The 22979-nt window shown below is 43.7% G+C and overlaps 1 protein-coding gene across 2 annotated transcripts in view; it reads left to right on the forward strand.

The window, feature by feature from the left end:
• The first annotated feature begins 13519 nt into the window (after nucleotides 1-13519).
• The window catches only part of ZNF697 (zinc finger protein 697), a 34372-nt gene continuing 24912 nt past the window's right edge, over nucleotides 13520-22979 (forward strand). Inside the window, exon 1 of one of the 2 annotated variants that reach the window (XM_082458894.1) lies at nucleotides 13520-18277. The gene's annotated coding sequence lies outside the window, so the exon portion shown is untranslated. The remainder of the gene's footprint in view (nucleotides 18278-22979) is intronic. The other variant, XM_082458892.1, reaches the window with a different exon arrangement.

Here is a 22979-nt window from a genome sequence, read left to right on the forward strand (position 1 = left end):
CCCCTACTAACACTGGCAGCAGGTCTCCGGCAATAATCTTCTCTGTTCTGGGATGTGTAGATTCAATGAAAGGTCCATATGTTACGGTATAGTAGCCAGGCATCTGAAAAGGCAAGGTACACTCTAGTAGAAAGGGTATAACGTTGAGTCCTAAATGTAGATGTCTTATAAAGAACCAGCTCAGGAGAGAAAGGAAAATTTCTTATGTGGCCATCCTTACATCTGCTTTTTTTAAAATTTTATTTTGTTTTATTTTAATTTTGTTTCTGCATTTAGAACGTAAAAGATCTTAAAGTCTCAAAAACAAAGAAATGCTTTTTCTATAAGCCACATCTTTTACAAACATTCGATTTCCTCAGAAAGAGAAGATCAGTTGGATCTTTATATTGAAGATTTCATCTGGCCAAATTCAAGAAAAACTTTAAACTGGGAGGCACACTTCAGGGAATCTGCCAGATCTGAAAATAAAACTAAAAGTTTTATGTATTTATTATACTTACCAGAATGGCCAAAATGAAAGAAAAGATGGTGTTGCAGAGGGAAAAAAGCAACTGGAACCCTCAAACATTGTTTGGAGAGTCTAAATAGCACGAGAAATTGCCAGTATCTTCAAAAGCTGAGCATACATATGCCGTATGACCTAGCAAGCCACTCTTAGGCGTATACCCAGCAGAAACACATCATATATTTACCAAAACACGTGTAGTAGAAAGTCTATGGCAGAGCTGTCCAGAAGATCCCCAAACCAGAAATAACACAAATGCCCAACAGAAGTAGAATGGATAAGTAAATAGTGGTATATTCATAATGGAATCCTATACAGCAAAGACAACAAATAAACCACAACCTCACATAAGGACATGGATGAACCTCATAAACATAATGTTGAGTGAAAGAAGGCAAACAAAAGAGTTGCGTGTGTTTCCATTTATATAAAGTTCAAGAACAAGCAAAACTAATGTACAGTGTTATAAGTCAGGATAGAGGTTACCCTTGGGAGGGGGTGGTTACTAAGAGGGGGCGAGAGGTGGGCCTTTGGGGTGGTAATAACCTTCTGTTTCTTAATCTGGATTTGGGGTACACAGGTGTGTTCTCTTTGGAAAAATTCATTGAGCTGTACATCTGTGACTAGTGTGTTTTTCTGTAAGTACTTGTACTTCAATGAAAAGTTTACTTTAAAAAGAAGTTTAATGATGAAAGAAACCTAAATGTCCATTGACAGAGGAGTGGATAAAGAAGATGTGATACATATATACAATGGAATATTACTCAGTCATAAAAAAGAACAAAATAATGTCATATGCAGCAACATGGATGGACCTAGAGATTGTCATACAGAGTGAAGTAAGTCAGACAGAGAAAGACAAATATCATATGGTATCACTTACATGTGGAATCTAAAAAAATAGTACAGATGAACTTATTTACAAAACAGAAATAGAGTCACAGATGTAGAAAACAAATTTACAGTTACCAGGGGGAGAAAGGGGAGGGAGGGATAAACTGAGAGGTCGGGATTGACATATATACACTACAATATATAAAATAGATAACTAATAAGGACCTACTGTATAGCACAGGGAACTCTTCTCAATACTCTGTAATGACCTATGTGGGAAAAGAATCTGAAAAAAAAGTGGATACATGTATATGTATAACTGATTCACTTTGCTGTACAGCAGAAACTAACACAACATTTTAAATCAACTATACTCCAATAAAAATTTTTAAAAAAAGAAGTTTAATGTAATTATAGTCTGTATGCCCCGAGCTTTACTAGGCAGTTTTATATAATTATAGCCCAGGGTCATGTTTATAATAATCATCATCTATATCTCGATCCTCCATGCCTACAACTGCTGACTAGCGGGAAGGCTTTTGTTTTTTCACTCTTTATTTCTCCAACTATTTCTAAGAATTCCCAGAAATGTGTAACTTTAGTGGAATCACCAGTTTTGGTGGTCTCTTCCTCTGAGATTTCCAGAAGGTAGACCACCACCTCACATATAATCAGAGCCCCTGCTGACCCTCCCCTCGGTTGTCCACCGCCACTTGGATCATCTCTGAGACCTGGTCTTGCCACTGCTGTCCTTCTCTGGACATCTGAGTCTCTCCCAGTCTCCTGTGATCTCTTCTCTCTGGCCAGTATGTCCACGTGTCCTGTTCTTCTGGGAGGACTACTACAGTTGTGCTCTGTGAGCCCTTAGAAATACAATTCTAGCATTTCTACCACAGCCCTACCCTGGGTCTCCAGTTTTTTTCTCCAGGTGGCTCCCTGAGGGCTCCAGGGTGGTTTTCAACAAACCTCACTCAGCAACTATGGAAGTGAATTATTGACGAAGGGGGAGGGGGATGGCCAGCCTGTTGCACATGAGTGTCCTGTGACTCCAAGTGGAGGCTTTGGAAAGAACCATTAGGTCTTCCCTGTTGGGTGGCTTGGCTTACCAGCTGGAAGACTGCTTTGCCTAGATGAAGTCAGCTCAGTTAGAACCCTTTTGCAGTGGGAGAGTTTTCAGTGAGATGGACAGATGGTTTCTTACTGTAGATCAATTCGTTCCTGTGTTGGCAACAGGGAAAACTCAGAGGGTGAGCAGAGCCTCCCACTATTTGCCCTGGTTAAGCCTTAATCACTTTGTCCACCCCCCCAATATCCAGCCTGCTCTCTCTCTCTATTGGTTTACGCCAGGAAGGGTGACCTTGGCTAAGTCCTTAACCACTTCTTTTTCAACTTCCTTAGGAGCAAAATCATCCCACAACGCAGTTGTTGATCAAATGAGGTCACATGAAGGGGGCTTGTAAAAAGTAGATTGCTGGGGGACTTCCCTGGTGGCACAGCGGTTGAGACTCCACGCTCCCAATGCAGGGGGCCCGGATTCGATCCCTGGTCAGGGAACTAGATCCCACATGCATGCTGCAACTAAGAGTTCACATGCCCCAACTGGTGAGCCCACATGCCACAATGAAGGAGCCCGCCTGCCACAGCTAAGACCTGGCGCAACCAAATAATAAATAAATTAATTAAATATTTAAAAAGAAAAAAAAAGTAGACTGCTGGTGAGGTATATTCATCTTGGTTAATCCTTTTTGGAGAATGAAATGAAGAGAATTCAACTGAATTCTGTAAGTGTCCATTAGGGGGCGCCCTTTCATTCCAAATTCCCCCAGTAGTTCTATTCTAAATTCAGCAGGTGGACTTCCACTGCTTTTTTCTTAGCCTTAAGCGGCAAGGAAAGGGAGGGTACTGCCTCATGCCCTCTCAGCCTAGAAATGGGACATGGTTCTCCTTTATTATTATTTTTTTTTAATTAATTTTTATTGGAGTATAGTTGCTTTACAATGTTGTGTTAGTTTCTACTGTGCAGCAAAATGAATCAGTTATACATATACATATATCCTCTCTTTTTTGGATTTCCTTCCCATTTAGGTCACCAGCACTTTACATTCTTTTTTTTTTTTCTTTTCATACCTTTTTTTTTTTTCACACACACACACTGTATCCTTTATTATTATAACCAGGAAGACTCCCTTTTCTTTATGCCTTTCGTAAACCATACCCTAAGGAATCTATTGATTTTGAAGCCCATTTTTATGAGATAATATTATGGCCAGCACTGAAGAAAAACAAGCGATAAAGAATATATGCATAAGTATCAACTACATCAGGGTGTGGTAATGGGGTACAAGCCACTTTGGGGGGGCAAAAGGAATTAGCAGAGGTGGGAATGGTTATTTAAAGCCTATTTTGTGCTAGGTGTTTTACAGATATAATTTCACTTAATCCTTTATAACAGGGGTTAGAAAACTATGGCCCAGAGGTCATATACGGCTGGATGGCTGTTTTGTAAGTAAAATGTTATTGGAACATGGCCACACTCATTTGTTTACAAGTTGTCTGTGTGCCTTCACTGCACAATAGCAGCAACGATATGGCCCATCGGGTCCAAAATATTTACAATCTGGCTCATCACAGAAAAGGTTTGCTGACTCCTGGTTTATAACCAGGTGAGATGGGAATTACTGATGAATAAACAGCAACTCAGAAAAATTCAGTGACTAGCCAAATCCACACTGCTAGTAAATTACGGAGTTAGACTTCGACTCAAAGTGGACCTTCTGTCCAAAGCCCTTGTTCCCCCTGCTGTTGCGGCACAACAGCCTCGCCAGGTGATCCAGTGCCTCCACAGGACTGGGGTTTCACACCATGAATCTTACTTATTATCATGATTTCAAACCACTTTGCATTGTTTCCAAGGATCTGCACAATCTAATTTCAGCTTGCCTTTCCTGCTTCGTCTCCTACTCCTCCTCCAGTGAGCCTAGCTCAAGTGACCTGGTGCCTTCACTGTTTCCAAACACGCCTTTTGCTTCCTTGCCCCATGTCTCCATTTCATGATTCCACTACCTCCAAATAAATACCCTCCCTCACTCTTCAGATCCTGCCTCGTCCTCCAGGAATCCTTCCTTGACCGTCTACTCGGAAGTGATCTCTCCCTCTTCCAACATGGAGAGCAGTTCTCCTTCCTGTTGATTTAGCACTTATGGTATGCTGCCTTGGATACCATTTGATAGGCCTGTCTTATCTCCTGAGAGTGAGAACTGTATGTACCCCACCCCCTGGTAGACAGTATCATCCACACAGGGACCATGTAATGGCAGGTCCATTGATCCATGAACATTCTTCCATAGAGATAAACTCTGTTCACCCTTCCACACAACTGGGCATGTAGCTAAAAGCACAATATTGGCATCTGGATATGAGGTGTAAATGTGATAAAACGAAGAAAACTGGGGACAGGAAATAAGCAGCTTACCCTTATTTTTTAATTTAGGACTACAGGACTAGATAGATGTCCCTTCAGGTGCCTTTCCTATGACAACACGAGGAGTAGCAGCACGAGATCTGGAGTCAGACCTGGGTTTGAAATCTGACTCTGTTACTCACTGGCTCTGTGACCTTGGGCAAATTACTGAGCCTCTCTGAACTCCGGTGTCCTCAGATTCTCAGCAGAAAAAGCAGTAATGCCTAACTGGTTTGTTGTGACCAGTAAATGAGGAGATACACTTAAAGCTCCTAGCACAGTCTCTGCACATATGAAACTCTTAATAATTACCAGCCATTATTTTTCCAAAGCTCTGCCCCTAAATAGGCACCAGATCTCAGCATTTAGGACTGATTTGACCCTGTCCATCTTACTGCTATGCAGTAGCCATCTGTCCTGACCATGTGATCGAACAACTACAAAGTGGCTCACTGCAACTTGAGGGGTGACCAAGAAATGAGATGATGAATACCCTGCCCACAGCAGCTAAATTTTAATAGAGACATGGGAAGCAGAAAAACAGACATGGCATCTCCTCTCCTTCTCTCCAAACACCATTTATAGCAGGTATGTGTTTCCAAACTGGAGCCAGAGTTGGGAAAGAGTCATATGTGCTAGTCTGCTGATGTAATGCCTCAGGGTCTCTTGGGTAGGGAACTCTCTTTGGTAACAATAGGTTCCTTCATCTGCCACCTCCAAGAGAATCCAGTTACTTATTTTTGCTCTGTTGTTACCTTGGGGCTGCAGCTTAGCCCCACCCACCTATTCCTTTCTTCCCTACACTTTCTCAGCTGTTTATCAGTTCCAGGATACACTTAAGTTTTCAGATTTAAAAACGGACTCAATTATAGGATGAGGAATTGGGGTTAATGTAAGTGGTATACAGATAGAGAAGCTCCTGATATTAACCATGGGCACTGAATCCAGTCTGAGTCACTGAAATCGGGCTTTACAGCTCCTGGCTCTTTCCCTTTCTACTTGGTCAGCCAACTTTTCAATATGGTCCTTGAAAACACCTGGGGTTTCCTGGTGACCCTGAGGTTTTATCTCTGCTTCTGGTTAAAACTGCATTCTTTGTAACCCTCTGAACTCTTAGAATAGTTATTCCCCTGGATTCTGTGCCTTTAAAACACTTCACGTAATATTTATCTCTAGAGACCCTAGCCTGGGACAAACCCTTGTTCTCATTTTCACATGGAGTAAACCCAAATATCACAACAGATGTAGCTAAGGGCATAATCCCAATTAACCACCTGGCTTGCATTCCCCTCCCCCTCCAAAAAGCAGTCTTGACATGATATAATAATAACTCTCCATAACTCTTCCATTTATTTTTAATGAGTACACAGGTTGACTAGTTCCTTTTTCAGTTGACCTTTTGAAGCAGTTAAACTGGTTTATTTATATCAACAGCTGAAGCAAATGACCATGAATAAAATCTCACGGGGGAAAAAAAAATGTGCATTATTTTCTCTTCAAAGTTAAATCACTTTAATTCTGGACAGACCATGTTCTAGGCAGGAGAATATGCTGGTATGATCCAAGCACATAAGACACAACCATCCTGGGACACAATTTCCCTTTTCATGGGCCTGACTGGAGGCAAACATTTCATGGGCTGGCGTGGGTAATCTCTATAAATAACTATCAGTGTTAATGATTAAAACAACTATTACAGAGCCCGTTGGCAATGGATGAAGTGTTTCTGGAAGCAGCCAGAAGAAACAAGCTCATACAGTACAGGAGAGGGAAACAAAGTTAGCAAAAAAAGAGAATGTAGTTGAAGTTCTGGACCAGAAAGATTTCTGGCTGAGAGTAGTCGGGAATTAAGCCAGGAACTCAGTGCAGCTGGAGTACTGACTATAGGACCAAAAAATGTCAACTTTGGGGATCAGGGCCAGGAAGAGTCTTAGTGAGTTTGTGGAGGTGGACAGCCCTCAGGGCTCAGACACCCAGGGCCAGCCAACACTTAGCTCTACCCTGAGAAAACGTGAGCTCTGCATCTACTCTGGGGTGTTGCCCACCTCTGGGAAGTTTCTGCTGCGCTAGGGATGAGAGAATGCAGCTGCTGAGTTCTCTTGATACTGACAAGGGTTCTTGGCCTTCCCCAATCAATAGAAATTGATTAGAGGCCAGACAAGGAATTCAGGCAAGGCTTTATTGGGGCCCCTGCTGCAGCAGCGGGGAGTGAAAACAAGAAACAGTTTCCCTTGCTTGATCCTGAAGGGGGATAGGGGTGCGTCCAGGGGTCCAGCCAGAGGGGGGCTTAGGTGGTTTGCCCACCCCTTTGGTGGTGGTGGGTGCAGGGGGCATGCTTAGTACCCTGCTTTTGCTCCCAGTTCTTCAGAAGTGGCAGTTGGGTTTTTTTTGGTCTTTTTGTATCTTGTTGTCCATAATTTGCCCCAACTGCCAATGCATGCAGTTATTTTTAGTCCCTTATTGTTTCTTTGTATTTTGTTTCTCAAGGAGATGTTTGTCCAGGTGCAAGCACTGCGGCAAAGGGTCCCAGGTCTCAGGTCCCAGCCTGTCTCATGCTGTTGTGGAGAAGAGAAAGAGGAGACTACACTCCCCCTGGGACTGTGAACCTACTCTGTGCACACTGCAGCAAGGACACTCAGGGGGGGAGGCAGAGAGAGGATAAATATGAAGCGAGATTCCTCCGCCAAGAAGCTTTGAGTTTAGCTGGGGAGACAGACCAACAATTTGTACAAAACATCTCATGAACCAATGAAAATAGTATAAAATAAAACACAAGTGTTTTGTGGCACAGTCTATCAGAACTCCAGGCATTCACAGGGTGGGAAATGTGATAGTGGAAGGAGCAAAGAATTTAGAGTTAAAAAAATATCTGCAGTATAAAAGAATGGAGCCTCAGCCAATGAATAGAGGTCTCAAGGGGCAGATCCAGATCCTGGATAATGTGGTGTCCCTTTAAATTAATATTATTTAATAGAGAGGGGTGACAAAGATGATGACTAGTTCCATTAATGAAAATCAAATCTCTCTTTGTGCTCTAATAAGGGATTTATTATTTGCACCACGTATAGCAGAATATTTTACTTATTTTTCTTTTGTTTCACAGTTTTTCCAGCATTCATAACTGGAAAGCATTAGTCACTCACACTCACCATGAGCAAAGAGAACTTACTTGGATATAGTTACACAGTCTTGTTCAAGATATGGATATGGTGCTAAAACAAATATTTTTCTTAAATCACTGGAAGAGTCTCAAGACCACTCATGGTATGTGAAGAATGACTTTTATTTTTAATCTAAATATTTAATTATTTAATTCCATAATAGCAAGAATGTATTCACACCATCACTTGTGTAATCTATAATGTGAATATATATATAAAGTTTCTTTTCCATTACTTATTTATTGGCTTCATACCAATTAAACATTTACCACATTTCTACAGTTTTTTTTCCTCTCTTCACTTTTCCTTTCCAACAAGATGACTTCATGGGAGGTATATTAAAGGAATTAAAATGTATATTAAAAGAAAAATCTGTTTCCCTGCACAATGTCACACACTGTTTGGTTTTGGAATTCAGCTGTCAGTTTCAGGTCCTCTTGGAATTGGGGCAGGACCCTGATTACACCAAGAAATATGCGTGTGTAGATCACAGAAAATCTCAGCAAAGATAAATCTGCAGTCCTGGGAGTGTTTTTACATTTCTATCCAAGGAAACTTCCTTCTTCAGTGGGAATAGATCCAGTTTACATTTCATCACTTGTGTTGGGAGTGTTGGTAGAAACCTGAGTTAAATGGCACAGAATCTCGGGTTTATTCCCAGGATGTTTGAGCGCCTCTGTGGTTTGAGGTCTGGGGCAGCTGATCCTGCCCTTCTGGCTCTTACTTTGTAACCGTGCTCATGTCACTGGAACTCTAAAACTTATTTTCCTCATCTCCATGGGGATGTTAATGTCTACAGAGTCTACTTCTTAGGGTCCCTTGAAGCTCAACTGAGATAATAAATGTGAAAACATTTCTGTAAACTGGACAACGTTGGCCATAGGTAGGCTGTTACCTTGTGAGCGGGGGAGAAGGTTAGATTGGTATAGAAGGGCTCCAATGGGAATCCTGACTTACAACACCCCTCAACTTGTTGGCAAACACTTCTCTTGAACGCATGGCTCAGAATATATAAGGGAGTGAGGTGTCACTGGAAAGAGTAATGGCTTGGGAGTATGACCCTAGGTCAAGTCACCAGCACCCCACTACACTGAGGTATATGAATTTGCGTAAATCACTTAGTCTTCCTTGTTTCTTCATCCGTGAACCTAGATGTTTGGACAAAAAACCTTATATGTTCTATAAGTACGAAAACCATGCTTTCAGACTTTCTAAGATACTTAGGATTTGCTGCAATATGCCTAGTGCAAGCTCAAGGACCTGTTATCTTCCCTGAGGTGTCCTCTGGTGTCATACACTAGGCCTGACATATAGTAGGTGCTCAACAAATAAATGTTGAATATAAGAATGACCTTTCAATCATAGTAGTAATTGATTTGTGGGGTAATTTTATACCTAGTTTTAATGCAATTTTATCCCTTTCAACAAAGATGAATGTTTAAATACATACCTCCATGTAATTAATAAGGTAATTAGTAAGAAATACTTTTCTAAAACTTATTACCTAAATGAATCCATGAATCCAAAAAATGATTCTGATTTTGCTTTGAAGAAAAAAGGTCATCATGCCTTAAAAGGGATATAATATTTAAGCTCAGGGTTTTCTGGAACTTAGTTCCATTGCCTTGTCTATGAGATTTCTTCTAGCCCTAAAATGTGAAGTAACACCAACTTTACTTCTATTCTTCCCCACCCTCACGCCCACCCCCTCATCCTGGCCTCATTTTAATCTTCCAGGATGCTCTGCTGTAAATGCCAAGTCTTTTCTAGGCTCAGAATCTTTGCACAGAAGATTCCTTTAACCCTCCCTTCCTCTGTCATCTAGCTAGCTCCTACTCCTCCTTCCAGGCTTAGCTTGAAACTTTCCCAGAAAATGTTTCCTGACCCCTAAGACTGGGTTAGTAGCGCCTTGGATACTACTCTGATGCAGCTTGTCTGCATCATGTTATTTATCACATTAGATTGTCATCAGGCCGTTAAGGTGAAAGGGATGAGAGCACAGACATTGGAGCTTTACTGCTGCAGTTCCGAGCCCACTAGCAGGGTGAATTGGGCAAGGGTGCCTCTTACAGCCTGCCTCGTAGGGTTGTTGAGCGTATTAAATGATTGAAGGATTCGTATATGGAAGCATATAGAACAAGGCTTGTTACATAGTATCATATAATGTTTGCTGATTCTGGTGTTAAAATGTTATTATCTGTTTGGTCAAATTGAGCCCACAAGCTCCTTGAGAGTAGGAAGCATGTTTTATTCACTGTTGTACCCTAGCACTGTAAATATTCTGTAAATATTTGTTAAATAAATGGATTTATCTTTTCTGCTTCACTGGAACCATACTGGGGGACCTTCTTACTTGATAAACCTAGTGATGAAGCTACAACGCTTCAAAGAAAAGAGATGACGAGTGGGTGGAGGGTACCAGTTGTCGAGTCTGCTCAATGCTAAAGCAAGCTTATTCAGAATAGGATAAAGTTTTAGTAACACCATTTAAAAAGCTGTGACTAGTGGTAAATTACAGGAAAATTAGCATGCCAATCGAAGTGATAATTGATGCTGTTGAGTGTAGACACAGTAAAAGAAAACAAATCGGTTTAACTCCACGCCCTCCTTCAACCTATAAGGAGTGAGCCATTTTCTTTTCAGTCCATCTCAGTACCCCAGTGCTGTGTCCACAGTCCACATTCCTTACTTAGCATGGCTCACAACGTCATTCAAGTCCTGGGCTCATGCCTAAAAATACACTAGCCTCAGTCATTATCATTCTGCATGACCATCCTGCCCCACCCCCTACTCCACAGCATCTCCCTCACCTGATGCCCAGCTCCTTGCTCAGAAAACCTACTTCTATTCTTTAAGACTCAGCTCTGGTGTCACCACTGGGGAAGCAATCTCTGATGATCCCAATTTCTCCTGTGCCTCGATTGCTTGCTATGTGAGCTTAGTCACAGAGTCATCTCCTCATGTGGTATTATTCTTCCACCAGATTGCGACCAGGAGACGCAACTTTCATTTCAGCATCCCTGGCACCGAGCAGTGTGCATGGAAGGGAGCAAACATACACTAACACAATAGGCGTCCAACTACTGAATGAATGGTTGGATGGATGAAGGGACGGATGGATGGAACTTCACCGCTCTCTTCTTCACACTTTCACTGTGAATGTTCTTATTCTTTCTTCTTGCCTCGTGAAGCCTTAAATTCAGCCTCTGAGGACTACTTCTGAACAACCTTGGGTAAACGTGGCCTCTCAGAACCTCATTTTCCTTATTTTTGAAATAGAGATGAGTAGTGAATACTAAACAAATAGATGGTTCCTGGTTTATAATAAGTTCCATGTAGATAATATCATCTGCAAATAACAGTTACGTTTCTTCATTTTTAATGTTTATACCTTTGATTTTCTTCTCTTATTGGATTGGCATAGATTTCCAGTACCAAGTGGAAGAGTAACATGATGCTGGGCATCCTTATCTTGCTTCTAACCTTAGAGAGAGGGCATCTAAAGTTTCTCCATTAAGTCAGATACAGACTTATTTTAAAAGATTAGTGAACCAAGTATCTTTCTAATCTTTGGAGTACAGAGGTGGGTGAAATCTATACCTTGACATGTATACCCATTTTTGCTGTGGCTCACAATTTATTTTTCTTCTCTCCCCATCCTTCAGGGATAAAGGGTTCCAGGCTATATGTAGCTCAGAAAAACAAAACAAAACAAAAACAAAAAAACCCACAGTCTTGTGCTCACGCTCAGGGGAATATGTGTAGGAGGCCGACTATTTCAGAGCCAGCCCTCAGCCCAGCTAATTCTGGTGAAAATGTCCTCTTCCCTCCACTGCCTTTGATCACATGGGAAATATTCTCACTTCCCCTCCCCCAAATTCTCCTCTAGGGAATAAGATATTCAATATCTGAACACATTCGATTTTAATGAAATATTCATTTTTACACATTATACTTTAATAGAAAGTTTACTTTAAAAAAGTGTATTCAATGGACTTGCAAGGCATTATGCTAAGTGAAATAAGACAGAGAGAGAAAGACAAATGCTGTGTGATATCACTTACATGTGGAATCTAAAAAACACAGCAAACTAGTGTATATAACAAAAAAGAAACAGAAGACTCACAGATATAGAGAACAAACTAGTGGTTACCAGTGGGGAGAGGGAAAGGGGGAGGGGCAGGGGATTAAGAGGTACAAACTATTAGGTATAAAATAAGCTCTAAGGATATATTATACAGAGGGGAATATAGCCAATATTTTACAATAACTATAAATAGAGTGTAACCTTTAAAAATTACAAATCACTATATTGTACACCTGTAACTTATATAATACTGAACAGAAACTCTATTTCAATTTTAAAAAGTGTATCCAAGAGAGGTTGCCCACGAGTGAACACTGATGCTCCTCTCAGCTGCTTAAAAAATATTTCTTTATTAAATGTACTCAACATATATCTTTTCTGCTATAAAAGCTGAGCACTGTGCTGGATTCTTTGGACAAAACTATGAATAAGACAGTCATAGAACTTACTCTCATGGAGTTTACATGCTAATTGCAGGAGAGGAATGAAACAGGGAAAACAGAGAATAAAGTGTTTCAAATATGAAGAAAATGAAAGACTCACAGAGAAAAGGGGGAGACTATTTTAGAGAGAGTGGCCAGAGAAAGTCTGTATAAGGAAGTGACATTTAGGTTTAGGATGGGAAGGAGCTCCCCTCCGAAAGGTTGGGACTGGAGCTGGAGGGCTGACTCCAGGCAGAAAAGGAGAGAAGGCCCTGATGTGGGAATTCAAGTTTTAGGACTTAAGAGGAAGCAGCTACACGCCACTAGGAAACAAAACAAAACAAAACATAAGACCAAAAAACTATATGTTACCTACTAACAAGCGAATCAGGCTAAACAATAACTGTAAGGGTTGAAAATCGTTTTTTTTTTTAAGCAAAAGAACCAGTACAAGGAGAAAAACACGGCTGAGCTCTCCCAACAGTCAGGCACTGACTGATGGATGTGTCCGTGTCATTTCAATCCTAGAAGGTGGTCAGTTTGCCACACCAGCCTGGATGATGGGATTAGAAAGCTGGCGCTGGCTGGCAACAACAGGGGGTCTACTGAGAAGAACACTTCATGGATAGCTGCCGTTCAGGTGAGTCTATCCCTGTCCTATTTTCCCCTCCCTCTTTCCTGAGAATTTTCACCATGAGAAACACCGAGAAACGTTCCGAATCTCCGAGTTTAGTCAGAATTATTTCTCTTGAAACAGGCAGAAATCCTATTCAATTAGATAAGTAAACAAATCACATTATGATGGCGGGATGGATGTAGTTGTTCATGGAACTGAAAAGAACAGGGATAGATTAAGAATGGTTGAATTGAAGACCTCAAATAAACTCTTTCTGTGTTTCTCCCTCTCTCTGCTATTCTTTTCTCTGTTTTGACTCGATGTTCAGGCTAAGCCCTCCAGCATCTTCAGTTTGTGTTGTCTTTTCAATTAGCAATTCCAACAGAGAAAGCGGGCTTCTTTAACCTTAGCTTCCGGGTCACATGCCCATGCCTGACACCCCCACCCCTACCCCACCTGCCCCATCACTGGTCTGTGGGATGTGGGAGGTGCTGACTGGCAGGCCTGGGTTACAGATCTAGCCCTGGAACTGGAGGATGAAGAGGTAGAGATCAATTTAACTATCTCCACTTTATTTCTCAAGAAAGATTCTTATTGGCTATTTTCCTATGTGACCACAACCGCGATGGGAATCGGGGAGAGTTCCCAACTTTGGGACTACACTGCTTTAGGCTTCCACTTGCTAATGTAGTTCAGTGGTGTGGAGTCCTTCTGCACTCTAGACACTGGCCTAGGGGGGTTCTGTCTTCCAAGGAAAAGCCTTAGGTCTGATTCACTTTCCAGTCTTCAGCTTAATGACTGCCATCCTGACCTCTGCCTAGGGGCAATTTGAATCAATTTACTGAGGGTGAAGGAGACTAACAGATTTTGGCCTCTTGATGCAAGGCTGTGTCCTAGTGGATGTGGCTCTTTTAATTAGGGTGACCTGCTCTTGAATGTCACTCCAGTGTAATTATTTTTTTATTATTTTTTAAATTTTTATTAATTTATTTTTATTTTTGGCTGCTTTGGGTCTTCGTTGCTGCGTGCAGGCTTTCTCGAGTTGCAGCGAGCGGGGGCTACTCTTCGTTGCGGTGCGTGGGCTTCTCATTGCGGTGGCTTCTCTGGTTGCGGAGCACGGGCTCTAGGCACGCGGGCTCAGTAGTTGTGGCTCGTGGGCTCAGTAGTTGTGGCTCACGGGCTCTAGAGCACAGGCTCAGTAGTTGTGGCGCACGGGCTTAGTTGCTCCGCGGCATGTGGGATGTTCCTGGACCAGGGCTCGAACCCGTGTCCCCTGCATTGGCAGGCGGATTCTTAACCACTGCGCCACCAGGGAAGTCCCCCAGTGTAATTATTAATAGCATCCCTACTCATGCTCAAAATTGTCCCATTTTGGATGATAAATGATATGGTCACCATACTTAAAATGGGATTAATTCTTCCCTTCCTCAGACAGGAATGGCACAGTAGGAGGAGTCTGATGTAGACCCTGGAAACAGTCTTTCCATTATCAGTTTTTTTTTTACCTTCATGCCTTTGCTGTCACTCTGGAAGGAGCAGAGCATTTCATTTTTCCAAACTGGCATGGCTCAATATATCTGATTCTTGACCATTGGAGTTTGCCAGCTAGAGGCAGAAAGAGCATCTTTTAGCCAGGCTGTAATTTCTTCCTCACTGCTTCTACACAGGCCCAGTTTGAACATCAGCATGTCTCTTTCTTTAGAACATTTATAAAAACTACAAGTAGCCCAAACCTTCAAAAATCCTGACATGTGTCAAACAAGACCTCTAAAACTCCACCCTTGAAATGCTGGGGTCTGAGACCTTTCACTCAGTTTTTTTGGTTACCATATCACAAGTATTTCCAATTCTCTCGCCTGGCACAGAGGGACCCTTTCTACTCTCACCCTTCCTCAACTTAGCCAATTGCACATTTAAGGATCTGCACTACTACACCCCATGACCAGCTGTATAGAACTCTCTTGGCTGCAAGAGATAGAATTTAACTCAAAGTAACTTAAGCCCGAAGAGAATGTTTTGGCTCATGCAGCTAAAAAGTCTGGGGGTATCTTGGCTTCAGGCATGATCAACAATAGGGTAAGGATTTGCTTGTGATTATGTTCTCTCTCTCTCTCTCTCACACATGCACACACACACACACACACACACCTCTTTTCTCAGCTCTGCTTCTTCTATTAGCTTATCCCTTGTGCAGCAATGGAATAGATTAATTGGCAGGTGTTGATCTTGTACCCACCATGATCTGCCACTCTGTAAACCACAAAGACTAAGGACTGGGAAGGGGGTTATTTTCCCAAAGTTGCTGTTATCAGAAAAGGGGGAGATGGATGCTCGTGAGGGTAAGAAAAACAACAGATGTCCACCTTATACTTGAAAGCTTAAAAAGTGTAGGCGCAATTCCCCTTTTGAAAGGTGAGGATGAGAACAGTTATGTAGCCTACCTCAAAGTAAAGTTTAAAAAAAAAGGCAAAGGTAAAATATTTGCTTACTTTAATAATAAAACCCAAACCCATAGTCTTAAAAGTTTAGACTTTTCTGAAGTTGCTGTGTGCTTTTGAACCTGTTGTCAAATTGGAAAACTTGACATCCATCCTCTAACAGCTGGGGAGCCCTTCTTTCCCTCCTTTTATCTGCTTGCCTGTTACCTTCCCCTGAGGACAAGGAGGTTGGGAGAGAGCCCATGACGAGGGAGAAAGGAATGTCATTTCTGTCTGGTCTCACACTCTGCATATCTTTGCTGGGAATGTGCAGTTTATTAATTTCAATTTCAACATCTTCAGCAATGATCCGAAACAGGCATTAGTTAATTCAACAAGCATTTGTTGAATGCCTAATCCCTTATCCTTTCTCTCTTCTCTGTCTTCACCCTCTGCCTTTCTCCTAGACCTTTCCCATCAGCATTTAAACATGCACAAGGAGCTCTCATCTTAAAAGCCAAATAAACCCCCCACAGAGAATCCTCCTTAGACCCTCCTTCCTGCCCAGCTACCTCCACCCGCTTCACAACCAAATTTCACACACTAAGTGTCCCTACATACTACCTGCATTTTTTCATCTCCTGTTCCCTCCTCTGGCCACTCCTGTCCTACTCCTGCTCTCCCTGGAACAAAAGAGTTTATGGAAAGAGCACCACTTTCTGGGAACACAGACATCTTTGTTAAATACCATGTGGTAATTGTCTGTGTGATGTTAACTGGAGTATGAGCTTCTTGAGGGTAAGACATAGCTTGTAGTTAAGTTATTGATGGTTACTCTGCAGATATCTTACTGTTAAATGTTCTTTGTCTACTCCAGGCATAGTGAATAGTTAGTGTTAAATAAATTTGTTAGAGTAACGAATTAACTTAGGTTGGCAAAATAAAATGAGGGGCAGGTTTGGTATGCAATGGAGATAGTGAAGTTTTAGGTATCATGAACTGAAATTAGAAACGTAGGAGGAGGAGAGTGTACCATATTAGAAGCAAGGCAGAAAATAGCTTCAACCAAGGCCTGGTAGACCGTGGTAAATGCTACATGCAAGTGCATAATTTTTTTTTCAAGCTGAACACTAGAAAAGGTTGCTAGATTTGCCAAACCACCATTATCAATTATCCATTTTTGGTGGGGGGGCACGCTTTCACTGGAATGTTACCAGACTACAAACCATTAAGGAGCAGTAATTTGTAGGGTCTGGAAAATTCAGGGATTACAGCCCCATTTATTTAGGTGGACGGTCAACACAGTGACATGCAACAGGAATTTTGGGGAGGAAGGTGATCATATTTGTGTGCTTCTCATCAATTCTACACCTTAAATTAATCCAGCCCATTTCATGCCTGTGTAAGTTAAGGACCTCCAAAGAAAGAGAACTACAGCAGAAAAGCAAAGTGGATCCACTTTTCTTAAATGTAAACTAAATCCCTCCACCATAAGTTCCAATTCATGTCTTTGAAATGTGAGAGGCCAAGTGGATATGACGGGTAATTATGACCTACTACCTTGTTACTTTTCAAACACATTTTAGAGGGTCCTAGAAATCCTCCTTATGTCCTATCTCCATTCACTACACTCTGATCGCTCTCCTTGTGAGAGAACACAGTTTTTAGTCATGTAGTCTCTAAGTGGCCCTTCCTTGATTTTCCCACGAGGGTCCTGGGAATTAGACAGGAATTTGTGGAGGATGTTGCAGACCCTTGATAGTCTGGAAGCGGAGTTCCTCTCTGGTAGCCAATGTCCTCCTTCCCTAACCCCCTCACCCCACGCGCTCGCTATACAGCGGCCACATCTGTTTTGTAGGACCCAGGAAACTGAATCCTAAAGGGGAAAGGAAAAGATAAGCAGAAAGTCCAGCAAGTTCTTCATTCAGCAGCACACGGGTTTTTACGGCTTCTAGTTAATTCATGTAATTTGTTTTCAATCTCTTAGTTTAATTACTTTTCTTGAAAAGATGCCTGGGACAAGGCCAACCACGGAGGGAGGAATGTCATCGGGTCAGGATCTGGGAACAATCAGCTCTTATGGTTTTAAGGATGAAGCGCCAAGATCTTAAGGAACCTGAATTCCTGGTGAGCAGTCAAGTTACTTAATCCGCCCCCAGCAGGATTTCGGTGGCTTAAAACAGAAAAGGAAAAAGAAAAAGAAAATCTATTTTAAAAATCCCAGATGACCTAAAGCGAACCCATCCCCAACTTCCTCATTTCTAAAGAAAAGGCCTCTCCCCCCGCAGTCCCCCCGCACACTGCGACAGCTCAGCGGCAGGACCCCAGTTAGGGACTCCCGCGCAGGGACCCGCGCCCTCCGGGGCCGCTGGCTCGGCGTGCGCCGCGGGGCGGGGCCCAGGGTTGGATCCACGCGCCGCCCCCTTCCCGGGAGCGCTTAGGGAAGGAGGCAGCGCCTCTCCTCCGGGCCCGGGGTCCTAGGCTGGCCGGAGCTGCCTCCCGGGCGCCCGCTGCTGTGGTGGCAGGAAGTCCCCGGGAACTACAAATCGAGGCATGCTGGGAACATTCCCCTGCTCCTCCCAGGAAATGTCCTTTGTCCAGCCCTACAGGAAGCCCCAGCGAGGAGCCAGCCGGGCGACCAGCCAGTCCGCCAGCCAGCCCGCGGCCGCTGCAGCCGCCGCCGCCGCAGCAGCACGAGAGCAGACGCGCCGCGGCGCGGGGCTCGGGCCGGGGCGCGCGGTGCCCTCGCTCCTTGCCGCGCCCGCCGCCGCGCAGGTAGGAGCGTGGCTGCGGCTGGGCTCCCACGCCTCCTAAGGATGGGGCTGATCGGGACCCGACCCGACCGCTGCGGGGATGGGGTGTGCGCCCGAGAGCGGGTGGCGGAACGGCTGCGCGAACTTGTACCGCTGTCCGCGCCCCGGGAGCGCAGGGGCTCCGGGGCCCCGGGCGCAGGGGGGTGTTCCTGGCGGCCCCCAAGCCCGGACAGAGGTCCCTTCGGGCTCTGTGGCGAGGGGCGGGGAGGAGGAGGCTGAGACGCGAGGGAGGAGGCAGCGCTTGGAGAGGCAGTCAGACCGTCCCGCCGACCACCGAAGGGGGCATCCGAGACCCTCGGAAAAACGAAGCCCAGGGAGGAGCTTGGGAGGCAAGGAGAAGGTGAAGGGCTTTGTGTGCAGCTGCGGACGGGGACCGACTGCGCTCCCCTCGCCTTGTCTCTCCGCGCCCCCAGCCCCACTCGGGGCTTTGGGGGGTGGGGGTGGGAGACTCCGAGGGGGGCCAGCGGGTCATCTTGGGTCCTTGTGAAATGTGTTCTCCCTTTTTCTCTCCGCTCCATTCTAACCTGGCTCAGAGCAGCGGCTTGGGCAGCCATCAGACTGGGCAAATGGCACAATAAGGATGAGTGGGTAGATGGGCAGCAGCTCGTCCTCCTAGGGGTGGTCGCCGTTTAGCCCTGATAGGCTTCCCAACGCCGAATGTCCATGTCTGCCGGTGGGGCAAAGCCGATACCTTCACCCAGGGAGAGCACCGAAGCTGAGGACTGTGAGTGAAGGCACGGGGTGAAGTGCGCGTTGGGAGGACAGGGCGAGTAAGAGGTTGAGGGCGGGAGTCAGCGGCAACAGGGGCGCGCTGTGTACCTTATGGCCACGCTTCGAGAATTGGATGACCACTTCCTCTGGGACTTTCCACGATTTTCCTTTTTCCTAACCGCCTCCACCCCCATCCCAAATAATGAATCACCCACCCATTGCTACGTGAGCATTAGACTGGATTCAATCTGGTGATGTTTTATCCTTGCTCTGATAGCTGGCCTATTTGTCTTTTACCTGTCAGGTGACATGAATACTCTGCGTCCCCTATGGCGTTATCCTCCTCCCATGGGACTAAGGGTGTGGTACAGGCGGTTGGAAATGGCTAGCAAGTTAATAGTTTTTGAGGAGCTGTGATGTATAAGTGGGCAACTTTGAACACAGTCCAAGTGTCACTCCTGTGTAACTGAACTCCCCCGCCTAAGAAGCCTCTGTTTCTCCTTTCTCCGCTCCCCTATTTTACTGCTCTACTCAAGTGTTTGCCTTCTTCTGTTAACAAGCCAACATAGGGATATTATTTAAAGTGGAATACATTTTAAGAGCCAAATGAACCTTGAAAAATGCCATTTGGGTGGTGAGGCAGGAGTACCCAAGGCTCATGATGATGTGGTAGGCACAGAGCCCTGCATCCTGTATAGGGAGATGCAGAACCTTTTCCACTGGCTTCTCTAGAAGACATGAAGCATCTTGTGTGAGATAAGAACAGAGTGGGGAAAAACCCAGTTGTTGAGGCTGAGGGCATGAGAGTGGCGAAATGAAGAGAAAAGGCTCTGTGAATTCGGAAGATGATTTCTAGTTGGAACATATTGGCTGTGTGTGTGTGTGTGTGTGTGTGTGTGTGTGTGTGTGTGTGTGTGTGTGTGTTGGAGGTGGAGGTTGTCGTTGGGGGAAATTTGATGTTAGAAGTTTAGCTGGGCCCCGAAGAGAATATGATGGCACCATAGTGAACAAAGGTCATAAATGGGAAGTCTGGCTACCTTTTACTTTACAGAAAGGAAAACATAGATGGCCTTCAAAAATGACTGGGATTAAGGGAGTGAATGGAAAGAAATCAGACTGAGTAGAACCGGTGATGTAGAAGAATTGGCCTGGGAAGGGTGACCTCGGCTGAAGGTTGGATGATTAAGGCTGATGGCGTTGCATCACATTTCCTCTCCCTCCCCCACAAAGCCCTTTGGATTTCCTCAGAATCTACATATTTGCCCAATTTCTAATGTCTAGTAAAGGCAAGGAGAAAGGGTAAAAGCTGGTTAAAGGTGATAAATTAGGACAAGAAAGACCTTGCCTGCTCATGTAGAGTGAAAAAAAAAAAAGCTGCAATGTCATTAAGAGGTCTTGAGTGTGAACCTATGTTAATGCCATTTGGGCTTTTCCTTTGATCTAAGTTCTTACTTCTTTTTTCTTTTCCTTCATTTTTTCCCCCTCTCCTAACAGGTTTCTTATTAGTACATACTACGTAGTGTTAATGTAATCAGAAAGGTAACTCCTAAGTTTAGCATTCAAAACCCCTAACAATTCAGTGTTTACTTAACCTCTATTCTCCGCTGGACCTGGGCCACTTCATATTACCTACCCGTTCTTGCAGCAAATAGCTCCCCAGACATTCTTCCACCTGTGTGTCTCCATCAAGTTGAACTCCATGCCTGCACTGCCCTGATTATTTTCTCCAAATGCTAGCCCAGCTGATGCACAAGTCTTGTAGAAGTCTTCCTAGACCTCCCAGTCAGGATTAATCTCATCTCCATGGTACTTTGCATCCTTTGGATGACACCCATCTCTGGTCTTCCTTGTGATAGTTAGATGATTTCTTTCTCCCCTTCAAAATGTAAATGCCTTGAGGGCAATGGCTCTCTCTACCCTGCCCTTTGTGCCTCTCTGTGCACAAAGGATGTTATTTGAAAAACATGAATAAATGAAGGAATGAGGAAAAGAATTAAAAGAATGCATATATCTTAATTGATGTCTTTCTTTTTCTGTAAAAAAGAGGATGAAGCCTTTCCCATAGACCTGTAAGAGTTCATCGCAATTGTGGCTCTAAAGCATCTTAGAGTTTTTCCTTTTGCTCCTGCATTAGGAGACCCTAAATGGATCTATCACAGTGTCTAGTACAAAGGCACTCATTAAAAGTTTGTTGAAAAGGTTCTTTGCCAGCCTAAATTTTCAAACTCTATAGGCAGGGTATGGAATGGATTAATCCCAAGGGAATAACCGATGACTTTTGTCACGTTCCTGGACTGAAGAAGGTAATGGTTTCTTCTCAGTTGTGAAGGTTCAATGCGCTTTCTAGAAAGTAGCACTACAAGGGTCATCTGCTACTTGCAACTAAGCCACTGACTCCCGTTATGTCGATTTGACTTTATAGCCCAAGCAGTCTACTAGGATTAAAAATGTGGCATATAGAAGTACAAGACAGATCAGACTTTCATCAAACATTCCTTAAAGACATTGCAGTTTTGTAGTTGCTCATTTATCTCTAACTGGAAAGTTTTTGTTTTTTTTTAAATTAATTTATTTATTTATGGCTGTGTTGGGTCTTCGTTTCTGTGCGAGGTCTTTCTCTAGTTGCAGCAAGCGGGGTCACTCTTCATCGCAGTGCACAGGCCTCTCACTATCGCGGCCTCTCTTGTTGGGAGCACAGGCTCCAGACACGCAGGCTCAGTAATTGTGGCTTACGGGCCCAGTTGCTCTGCAGCATGTGGGATCTTCCCAGACCAGGGCTCGAACCCGTGTCCCCTGCATTGGCAGGCAGATTCTCAACCACTGCGCCACCAGGGAAGCCCCTGGAAAGTTTTTTATGCTTCTTTTTTACGTGATGACAAAAGAGTTACTATTATTGAACATCTACGTATCAGCTGTTGAACTAGGGAATTTCTATGCATTGCCTTAATCTGATGATTTACATATTATTATCCCTATTCTAAAAAGGAGGAAACTGGGGCTCAGAGAGGAGTTAAGAGTCTTGCTTGGAGTCCCAGATTCTGGAGATAGACTGGAATTTAGGTCTGTCGACTCTCGAGCCTGTTCAGAGCACTGTGTCTTTGTTCTCCCTGGGAGAAAACTGCTGGATCTATTCCTTCTTCCTCTGAAGTCCTTCACTTTCCAAATTTCCTTCCAGGAATATTGTTGGGCTTCTAAATGCATCCTAATGGATCTCATGTGAGAGGCCCTGGTTTTTCATAAATTCATTGTTTCTGTGCCCTCATAATCCCATGGCCATCATTTGGAAAGACCAGGTTTAGAATCCATAATAAGACCTTTGGGCACAGAACTGTTTACCTGGAATTCTTTTCCCTTTTCTCCCAGCCTATCTGAATTCTTTCTGTTCTCCCCCCAGGCCAAGTCTCACCCCTTCCTTAGACTTTCTTGACCACTCCAGGCCACATTTAGCCTTTCCTCTAACCTTTTGCATTGTCTGAAATACCTGAGGCTCAATGTCTTCTTGATGACTGTAAACTTGAATGAGCCTCCACCGTGTGCTGGAATATTTGCATATTTTCTACACATGGCAGGGACTTTATGTCCAGAACACAACCTGGCATATGGTGGGCTTTCAGGCACTGTGAGTTGATGATGAATTGGTAATGACTCAAAATGCAAAAATGTAGGCATGAAACATTACTTGCATGTTGCCAGTTTGTAGGAGAGGGATCAGAGGATCATTTTCTTAGTTAATTTTCATCCTTTTCGCATGACTGCCCAAAAATGTAAGCACCCTCTGGAAATATGTGAGAGCAGATCTGTGTATTGCTGAGTTGTAGGAACTTGATCAGTGCTAAATGATGGTGTTTTATTGATGTTGGGTAGCATGGGTGGGGCTATTGCTTCAGTACCTTCCCCATTGCTGTCATGCACACCTTCTACCACATCTCCTAGGAAAGACTTCTTTGCTGCAC

This window comes from Balaenoptera physalus, assembly GCF_965194825.1.
Source record: "Balaenoptera physalus genome assembly, chromosome: 1".
Classification (NCBI taxonomy): domain Eukaryota; kingdom Metazoa; phylum Chordata; class Mammalia; order Artiodactyla; family Balaenopteridae; genus Balaenoptera; species Balaenoptera physalus.